Raw genomic sequence first — 10109 nt, forward strand, 5'->3', positions numbered from 1 at the left:
AGAGGTCAGTTCCTGGAGAGGGGAAAGCGAATCAGAGCTAAGGGATGGGACAGGTGGCGAGGGGCTGGAGTTTAAAATAGAGCGTTCGCTGTGGTGCCTGGCTGGCTCAGTCGGTGGAGCGTGTGACTCTTGATCTCAGGGTAGTGAGTTCCATCTCCATGTTGGGTGTAGAGATTCCTTAAAAATGAAATCTAAATAAAATAAAATAAAATAAAATAAAATAAAATAAAATAAAGCAGTCAGGGAGGGCCTCCTTGAGAAGCTGATATTTGAGTGGAGATCTGAAGGTGTAAAAAGTATTCCAGGATGGGGAAGCAGCAAGTGCAAAGGCCCTGAGGCAGGAGTGTGCCTGGGGAGGCAAATGTGCCAGGGTGCAACAGGCAAGCGGGAGGGGAGTAGAAAGGAGCTCAGAAAGGCCGTTGGATGGACTTTTTATCAGAGAGGTGGAAGCTGAAGTGGGAGTTTGAGAAGACGGGGACTGTAATGGACAGGGTTTAACGTGTCAGTCTGGCTGCTGTGCTGAGAGGACACTGTACAGGGGCCAGGGCTGGGTGGGAGCATGGAAGCCGGAGGGGCTACTGCAGTGCGTCAGGTGACAGATGCTGGTGACTTGGACCGGGGCACGCGGGGATGAGAGACCCTCTCAGGAGTGAACTTGTCCAGCCCTTGGGAGACGGCCCCTGACCCTACAAGCCCCTGAGTGCGATTTTGTGGCCTTGGTGGCGATGGGATCGCCCCTGATGCTCCAGAGATTGGCCGCAGAAGAGGAATGGTGGTGACAAGCGGCCTTAATTGCTTTGAGTGTTTGCATCAGAGGAATATCCCGCTCTTTCTATAAAAAACAGAAGGAGCCGGCTCCGTGGGCACCGCGGGCAGAGCTGGGACGCGAGGGGCTTGCCAGAGTGTGGGTGCCTGTGGGAAGCAGGTGAGGGAGTGAGAGCAGGGGTGTCTGATGCTCACGGTCGGTCTGCAGGCTTCCTTGGAGTCAGAGCTGGATACACCCTGGGAGGGGGGCAGGGGCTTCATCCGGGCTGATGCCCTCCCCTGCTGGGGCCATACAGCTGCTCACGAGGCATTGCCCTGGGCCTCACCCACGGAGATGCGCCTCCCAGAGCAGCCACGGCCAGTGATTGACCAGCTGGGGGTGCAGAGACCCGGTCCCTTTGTCTCAATTCGGGACAACACCGAGGAGCCACCTGGCTCCAGAGCTCAGCACGGGACAGGTGGCCGCCTCCCTTGCAACCACACCACAGGCCAGCTTGTCCCTCCGCCAGGGCCGCCCACGTCACTTCCCCAGGGCACCCCCATCCACCTCACCGAACCCCGCCTCCCAGTCTGTTTCCAGGGGACCCCGTCCGGTGCAGTGGGTCGCATGGTTTCTGACAGCTCCATTTGGTGGGCCCCTGGTGGCTCACACCTCACCTGCCTGAGACCAAGTCCGCCGTCCTCCCTGCCTCCTCCACGGCGGCCCCTCCTGTGGCCTCCCTCATCTGGGGGTCGCGTTGCCGGCTACCCAGTTACCCGAGCCAGAAATACCGGGGTCACCCCGATACAGCTTCTTCCCTCACCTCCTCATAATTGCACCCGCCATCATGTCCTGTCGGCTGCCCTCAAGTCTGTTTCCCCACATCCGTCTCAGGGGCCGGCCACGGCCATCTCCTGCTTGGACAAAGAGATCGACCTTTTCACAGGCTTCCCTGCCTCCAGCCTGGTCTTGCTCCCATCTGCCCTTCCTAGACTGAATACATGTCCCAAATATAATTCAGATTTGTCCCCCTTCTCTCTTATATGTACATATATATTGTATGAATATATGCATGAATCAAATACATGTATTATACATATATAATGCACCTACTATATATGATATACATATATATACACACATATGTCATATGTAAAATAAACACACATACATGTGTATGTTTACTCCATCTATTCCAGACAAAGGTGTGGTTGGTTATGTAGTTGATTCTATGTTATACATATTATGGCCACAATATGCTCTTCTCTCTCTCTTTTTAAAAAATGTTTAATGTTTATTTATTTTTGAGAGAGAGAGAGAGTGTGAGCAGGAGATGGGCAGAGAGAGACACACAGAATCTGAAGCAGACTCCAGACTCCGAGCTGTCAGCACAGAGCCCAACGACGTAGGGCTCAAACTCACGAGCAGTGAGATCATGACCTGAGCCAAAGTCGGACACTTAACCGACTGAGCCACCCAGGCGCCCTCTTTTTTTTTTAACTGAGGAATGACTTACATATAGTAAAGGGCGCAAATCTTAAGTGTTCAGCTTGATGATTTCTTTCTTTTTTTTTAAATGTCAATTTTTTAACATTTATTTATTTATTTATTTATTTATTTATTTATTTATTTATTTATGTTTTTACAGTCTTGAAGTCTTTTATTTCTTTACATTTGTTTTTGAGAGAAAGAGACAGAGTGTGAGCGGGGGAGGGTCAGAGAGAGGGAGACACAGAATCGGAAGCAGGCTCCAGGCTCCGAGCTGTCAGCACCGAGCCCGATGCAGGGCTCGAACTCACAGACTGCGAGATCATGACCTGAGCTGAACTCGGATGCTCAACCGACTGAGCCACCCAGGCGCCCCCATCTTGATGATTTCTTTCCATAACCACCACGGAGAAAGAAGATATGGAGCATTTGTAATGTCCCAGGAGGCTCCCTCGTGCCCTCTCCCAGCTGATACTCCCCCAAGATAACCCGTAGTATAGTCTTGATCACCACTGATCCACTTTTTGGTAAATGGGATCGTACAGCGTGTACCCTCTTGGGTACGGCTTCTTTCGCTAAATGTCGTGCCCGGCGAGCTCCGTCTACGTGGCACGTGGTGGTGGTGGTGGTTGTTTCTTCTTCAGCGCTTCGCAACATGACGAACATGCCACAATTTATTCATCTGACTTTACTGTTGATGGATGTTGGGGTTGTTTGCGGTCTGGGGTTGCTGTGAACATTTCAGGTGTTGCTTCAGGTGGTCGTAAGCCATCATTCACCTTGGACGTCTCCTCAGCCGGGGAATTGCTTGGCCAAGGGGCAGGGGTACCTTCGTTTGGCTTTGGAAGACGTGCCAAGCAGTTTCCCGGGGTGGACGCATCCCTTGCCACTCCCGCCATGCACAGCCTTGCCACCGACCGGTGTTGTCAGGACATCAATTCAAGCCATTCTGGTGGGGATGCAGGACTGTCTGTGTGGAACTGCACTCCTTTGAGATCATAAGCCCCAGCTGCAGTCTGTACCCCACCTCCGCTGCCACCTCCCATCCGATTGGCCCAGGATCCATGCCTGACAGTAAGCTGGGCCAATCAGAATTTGGAAACGAGACCTCAAAGATGCTCAGCAGGCTGCTGAGCGCTCGGGAAAGGACTTCAAACCTCAGCGCCCCGAGGTGGCCCGTCTCTGTCTGCAGAGAAGCCAGAAGGCCAGTTTGCAGAGGGAGGAGAGAGGAGCAGACACTGGAAGGGACAGGGAAACGAGATGTGGGAGGGCCGAGAGGAGAGGAGGCAGGCGCCCAGAGAGCAGTCCTGGCCCCGGAGGCGGTCTGCCCTGTGCTCCTTGACTGGGCTCTGCGGGACCCCACCCGCGCCCTGCCCTGAAAGGGACCCCTCTGTCCTCAATCAGCTGCTCCTTTTTCTCTGTCCCCTCTCCTTTTGCTCCAGCTCTTTGAGTGGATTTTTTCCCCCCTTGCAACCAAAGAGCCTGGCAAAACAAAGGGTATTTTCTCTGTCTGCTTCCTTGCTGTCTTTCCCCCTGGTTTTGAGCACATCTTTTTGAAAACGTCAGCCTCTTGCTCCGATGAAGAGAAGGGGTAGGGAGGCTGGCATGTGTTGGTCCCTCACGGTGTGCCAGGCCCCACATGGGCATTCTCCCTGCTGTGTGGCACGTGAGCCTGTGAGGGAGGGGCCGGCGGTAACTTGCTTCAAGGACGTGGGAAAGTGAGGCACAGAGGCGGTAAGGGACTGGCTCAGGTGGCTCAGCTGGGGACGCCCTCCTAGGCTGGTCTGACTCTGAAACGTCTATTCTGCCAGGCTTCGTGCCCTTTGTCCGTCATTGAGCCTGAGTGTTAAAGGTGCACATGGATGCCTTCGTCACTGTTGACAGAGATTGCCTCTTACCCCTCCTCCACGCTGCCATCGCGCTGTGTCACAATAAAGGAGAGCCGTCCCTCATGGGGGCGCCACAGATGCCCTCGGTTCTGCTGCCCCCACGTTCAGAATTTCCTCCCATTCGTACCTTCCTCTTGCCAATGGCTCATCCAAGTGCTCTTTGAGAGTAACATAATTTGCTTCCAGAAAGTTCTTCCTTGTATGCAGCTAAAACCCCAGGGGGCACCATAGTGTCAAGGTAGAGAAGGTGCTGCCCGTGGAGTCACGTAGACTTGGAGTCCAAATCCTGTTCTCCACATTGATGAGGTGAGGAACCATGGGCAAAGATGGAGCCTCTCTGAGTCTGTTTTCCCATCTGTAAAGTGGGACTGGTGAGTCTTACTACACAGAAGTTTTGTAAGTTGCATAAGTAGGTTGTGATCTTCCTGGGTCACAGGCTCTCACCACCACATTCCCTGCTTGCTGTCACCCTGTGACACCTAAGCTGGCCAGCCCTTCCTCCTTCCCTCCACCTGTAGCCTCATCCTTGTGACTCTGCCATCGTGTTCCAGGCGTGCCCAGTCCAGGGCTCCATCCTGAAGAAGGTGCTGGAGCCGCTGAAGGACGTCATCATCAAGGCCCCCTGGGACATCAGCCTGGGGGTGTGAACCTGCCCAGTGTCGACTCATCCCACGCCTCCCCGCTGCAGCTCGCCCCTGTGCTCCCGGGGTTTCCACACGTCCAGCTGTGACCACAACTTGGCCGTGACCGTGAACCTCACCAGCATGTCCAAAATACAAAACTGGGCTGGCACTGACGACGTCGTTATGCGAAGGGTTGGAGCTGATGCAGGCACCTCGATGCCGGTACTTGAAGCTCCAAAGCAGGGAAAGGTTTCAGACTATGAAATGAAGTCAGCGGACTTAGATGTTGAACTTGGAAATCCAGACGCAGAGTATAGCTGTGGAGCGAAGATGCCTTCTGGTGAATGCGCACCTGTATGCCCAGATCTCAGTCACGCTGGGGACCCTGGTGTAGCCTTTTGTGCAAAAGACAGAGTGAGATTTTCTCCAAGTGCAGAAACCTGGGAACGGAAGTATTAAGTGGTCGAAAAGGAATAACGTTGACAAAGAGGAGGAGGCTGTTACTGTAGAGCTGAGTGAACCAAGTTCAGCTAGCTTTTGCAACCGAGGTCCCTGAACCTCTTTAGGAAAGCGACCCCACTCTCCCCTACAGTAGCACTCCGTGTGCCGGCAGATGGACCCCTCGTGGTAGAGTGTAAGACTGCTGGGGTGGGGCGTGTGAAGTGCTATCTGGCCCCCAAGATCGAGGATGAAGAGGGCCTTAGGCATCTTAAAATCCAAGAAAATAAAACAAAGCTCTTTGAGAACGCCTTCTGAATGCCAGCATATAGCGTGCACCTCTGAGTACATGGGTAGATATCGTTTTCTGTAAACAGTTTCCATTCTCTACAGTTTGGCTAAAGAATCCATCCCCAAGTCGGATCTGGTCTTGTTAATGTAGAACTAATTCTGCCTTACCTAAAAATTCTCCTTTTGATTTGCAGGGGTGCTTGGGTGGCTCAGTCGGTTAAGCGTCCGACTCTTGATTTCTGCTCGTCGTGATCTCACGGTTTGTGGGATCGAGCCCCGCGTGGGGCTCTGCACTGACGGCCAGGAGCCTGCTTGGGGTTCGGTCTCTCCCTCAGTCTCTCTTTGACCCTCCCCTGCTTGCACGTGCGCCCGCGTGTGTGTGCTCTCTCTCTTTCTCGAAGTAAATAAACTTAAAAAAAAAAAAAAAAGAAATTCTCCTTATGATTTTGATAACACAGGGCTTTGACTCCAAATGCAGTTTTAAGAATTGTTTGCAGTTGAAAGGAATTATTTGAATTTCCAAAGAAAATGGAGTCAAATAAGTAAAAGTTAAGTATTTAGCTTCACGTTTGGCACATAAAACACAAATACATAGTCACTGTTCTTGCTATTTGTAGAGTTTCCTTCGTCCTGGGAGTTCCTGAAAATGGAAAACCTTTAAGTACCTGTCTCTGCATGGGCTTAATGCTCTCAGTCTGGCTGCCGTACACCCTAACACACCCCTGACCCCTTTGAAATGCTTCCTCAGCAAGGCAAAGCTCTGTGGGAAATTCGGGGGTAGGATCACTAGCTCTGAGGCCTTGGTTGTTGCTGGATGCAGAGAAAACAAATATTGCTTTAGAAACATTAATAATTGAGAGCTTTTCAGCACAGAATTGGCCAGCATTAGGGGAATTGAAAATTAAGACTAAGACACTACCTCAAACAGATTTTCTGGTGAATAATTCATAGAGCTATAATGCCCATGAAGACCCAGAAGAGAAAAGACCTTCTGTGTCTGCCCTCCCCAGCCCCCGCCACCAGCCCCATCACCTTGACTTTTCCCTGAGCCCTTGGTGGGGGGAGGGGCATCTGGGGAAGCAGACAAAAGCCAACCACAACAGCAGAGTTCTGATTGGAACTTTCCATGCAGTTTTGCTCCCATGTTGCTGTGTGACCATCGATAAAGTCTGCCTTCTCTGAGTAGCAATCCTGCCAACTTTGAACTGTGATTCTTTGAGGCCCAAGGGACGGGAAGGCCTTTGAGTACTCATTGAGGCCTCTGTCCCCAGGGAGATATATACCCCAAAGCATTGGGGGGATGGTCTCTATTCCATTTCAGACCTCCTTCTTTCCTTCCTTCACACGTTTACTGAGTACCTACTCTGTGCTAAGTGCTGAAGATATTGTCTCCTTGGGGGAGAAACCATCGAGGAAGCGGATAATTGCAACTAACAGTGACTTGAACACAGATGGGGGGAAGGAGAAGGTCGTGGGTGCGGGAGTGACACCTAAATTCAGCCTGAGGTGTGATCAGGGAGGGCTTTCTGGTGGAGGCCACACCTGCACTGAATCCTACGGAGAGAGTTGGGTAGGAAAAGAATGAGGAGGGTGTTCTAGGTTATAACATTTTTATAACATTTATAAAAAAGCCCCAGAAGAGAGAGAGAAGGAAAAGTACTTTTGTGGGGACAGCAAGGGCCCCTGGGGCACATGGCAAGGATGCCCAGAGAAGAGGCTGCACCTAAGGCATTAAGGTCAAGTTAAGGCCTTGCATTTGGACCTCACTCCGAGGGCAATGGGGAGCCAGCGAAGGTGTAAGTGGGGTGCTGGATACTCGTTCGGATTTGTTTGAGAAAGATCCAGGGACTGGCGTGCGGAGCATTGGTGGTTCCTGCGTTCTGGTGTCGGTGTGAACCCTTCTCAGCCCGGTCCGACCGATTGCCCGTCACCAGTTTTGAACAAATTGTGCTTTGTGTTTCCAAGGTCCACCCATCCAATCTCAAGCTGCATTCTTGCCTCAGTTCACGTGTCACATCTGTTCTCTGTGTTGGGGGGGGGAGGGCAGGGGGCAGTTTGTGCGGGGTTCCCAAGCAAGGGAACTCTTTTGTCGGCTCAGACTTGATCTTGCCAAGTTCAGGGTGGGAAGGCAGCCAGCCTCCAAGGAGAACTGGCTTCCGAGGCCCGTCTCAGGGTGGATGTCTCACACTGGCGGCTCCTGGGGTAAGTCTGCATCTCTGGGTGTGTTTTGTTGGAACAGGGTCTTGTTTGGCAGAAAAGTTAGTAATACTATTTAAGTCAGGAGACTTCTCATCAAAAGTCTGGGTTTCTGATTTTCTAGAAATAGCAGACTTGGCCACCTGGAACCTCTTCCTTGAGGGCAGCCATTGGCTGGTGTGGGGTGGCCTGTGTATGCCAGATCACCACCGTCCCCCCTCTTCCCTTTCGCCTTCCTGTCCTGAGGCTGACGACAGCCGCTGTCTGTCATTATCTCTGTCACTGCAACCCTAGTTTTCTCCCACAAAGCAAGGAAGGATGTAGACCCTTTCTTGAGAGCCACACGCCCAGCAAACACGGGAAAGTGAAAGACAGACTAAGAGGGCCGCGTGCTTCGAGACAAATGGGGAAGCACACTGTTTTTAAATTTTTTCATGTTTATTCCTTTTGAGAGTGAGAGACACAGAGCACGAGCAGGGGAGGGGCAGAGAAAGAGAAAGAGAGAAAATCCCAAGCAGCCCGGATGGCGGGGTTCGGTCCTGTGAACCGTGAGATCGTGACCTGAGCCAAAGTCAAGGGTCGGATGCTCAACCGACTGAGCCACCCAGGCGCCCCAAGGGCACATGTTTCCTGATGGAAATAAAAAGTCATTGTTTGGTACATAGACCACATGGGGCCGGTTGAAAGAGTTCAGTCTAAGGTGTGACAGGCAAGTCGGGCTCAGGTGGCACTCACGCGTGGTCCTCGCCTGGCCCGGCGCTTGTGGGCCCAGACTGATGAGACGGGGTTTCAGGGCCCTGCCCCGCTGCCCAGCCTTCTCCCCGGCAAGCTCTGCTCACACGTGCGTGTGGGTTTACTTTCATTTGGGGTGGGGGTGGAGCAATGATGGTTTCAGGTACACTTAAGAAATGCGTAAAAGCCATCAGGCTGCTAGAGCCCCTTCGTGTACCTTTGGGGTAAACTAAAGCCAGGGAAGGGGACCGACCTATCCATTGCCACCTGCATGGTCCTGTGTGGGGGCAGAGCCTGTGCCCTGCCTTTTTGTCTACCCGGGCTGCAGGCTGCAGGCTGAGCAGGGCCCCCTGCCCTCCCAGAACCCATCGTCTGCTCGCTTGCACTGCTCAACTATCTGCACTGCTTGCCCGGGGTCGCAGACCCGAAGGCCTGAGTCTGGAGCAGGGGAGGTGAGCTCCAGCTGCTTGCTGGTAGGTGGGAATGGCGGGGTGGGGGGGGCAGGGTTTCCAAATCTCAGGTAGCCAGCAGTTTGGGTCTTTAAGCGAAGCCTGGGGGCTGGTACTTCTGGTGTGTGGCCCCAGCTCGGAACAGCCCAAAGGTGTCTTTTTCTGACTTGATTCTCCGCTGTCCAGCATGGGCCTGAGCTCATTCATTCATTCCTCCTTGGTTTCTCACGTCTTCACGACCCTAGGAGGAGCTTTTTCAACCCCATTTTACAGATGATGGCACTGAGGGCTCGGCAGGTTAAGGCACGGGTCCCGAGGCACGCAGCTCTTGTGCGTCAGAGCCAAGACTCAGGCCCAGGGATTCCGAACCCTGAGCCCGCTCTCGGAATCGCCGCGAATTCTAGGATGAATGTGAGGCCGTCCTGTGCCCACACTGCGGTTCACGGGATACGTAAGTGAAGGATTTCTTATCAGGAAGAAAGGATTCTAGGCACATTTTCGCAAACTGTAACTGACGTCCGTTGAGAAAAGCAGGTGGCCCTAAGGACTCAGATGAGCCAAGAGGTAAGGCTGTCCATAGTCACATTTGTGACAAACTTGATGAGTCTGTGTGTGTCACTTAAAAACTCTGTGGGCTCCCATTTTGTCACCTTTCATATTTTAAGAACTAACATTACGGTCAAGGCGTGACGAGTTTCCACCGATGGCCTTTGGCAATGCTCAGATTCAACTCCTTCATCCTGAAGTCTGTATTGGGCGCCTACTGTATGCAGGGCGCGGATGTGCATTCCGAGACACAACGGCCATACCCACTGTGAAAAGGCATTGTTCTGGGCTCTGGGGACACAACAGTGAGCCAAATAGACCCAGTCCTTGCTCCTGCGGAGCTGAAGCCTTGCGGGCGAGGCAGATTTAATCTAAGAATCCCATGAGGAAGTGTAAAGTGACAAAATGTAAAGCATAAGTGCTGTGGAAGAGAGGGACGTGGTGGCCCGAGAGCGTGGGTCAGGTCGGGGGGTGCCAGGGCAGCCTTCCCTGGGGAAGTGACATGTGAGCTGAGCTCCGCAGGAAGGGAAGGCAGGAACCGGGTGACAGGGCAGCTGCAAAGGTTCGGGGCCAGTGGGTCTGTGGAAGCGAAGGCCCCGCAGAGGGGAGCGTGCTTGGGCTGAGGCTGGAATGGTCAGCCAAGGCCCGACCCCTGCTGGTCGTTGCTCTTTATCCTGAGAGCAAGGGGAGGTCATCGGAGCATTATCAGTTA

General features: G+C 52.8%; 1 pseudogene; it reads left to right on the forward strand.

The window, feature by feature from the left end:
- The first annotated feature begins 1099 nt into the window (after positions 1-1099).
- On the forward strand, positions 1100-5501 carry LOC125154697 (proliferating cell nuclear antigen-like; annotated as a pseudogene).
- Positions 5502-10109: the final 4608 nt, after the last annotated feature.

This window comes from Prionailurus viverrinus, chromosome E3 (assembly GCF_022837055.1).
Source record: "Prionailurus viverrinus isolate Anna chromosome E3, UM_Priviv_1.0, whole genome shotgun sequence".
Classification (NCBI taxonomy): Eukaryota; Metazoa; Chordata; class Mammalia; order Carnivora; family Felidae; genus Prionailurus; species Prionailurus viverrinus.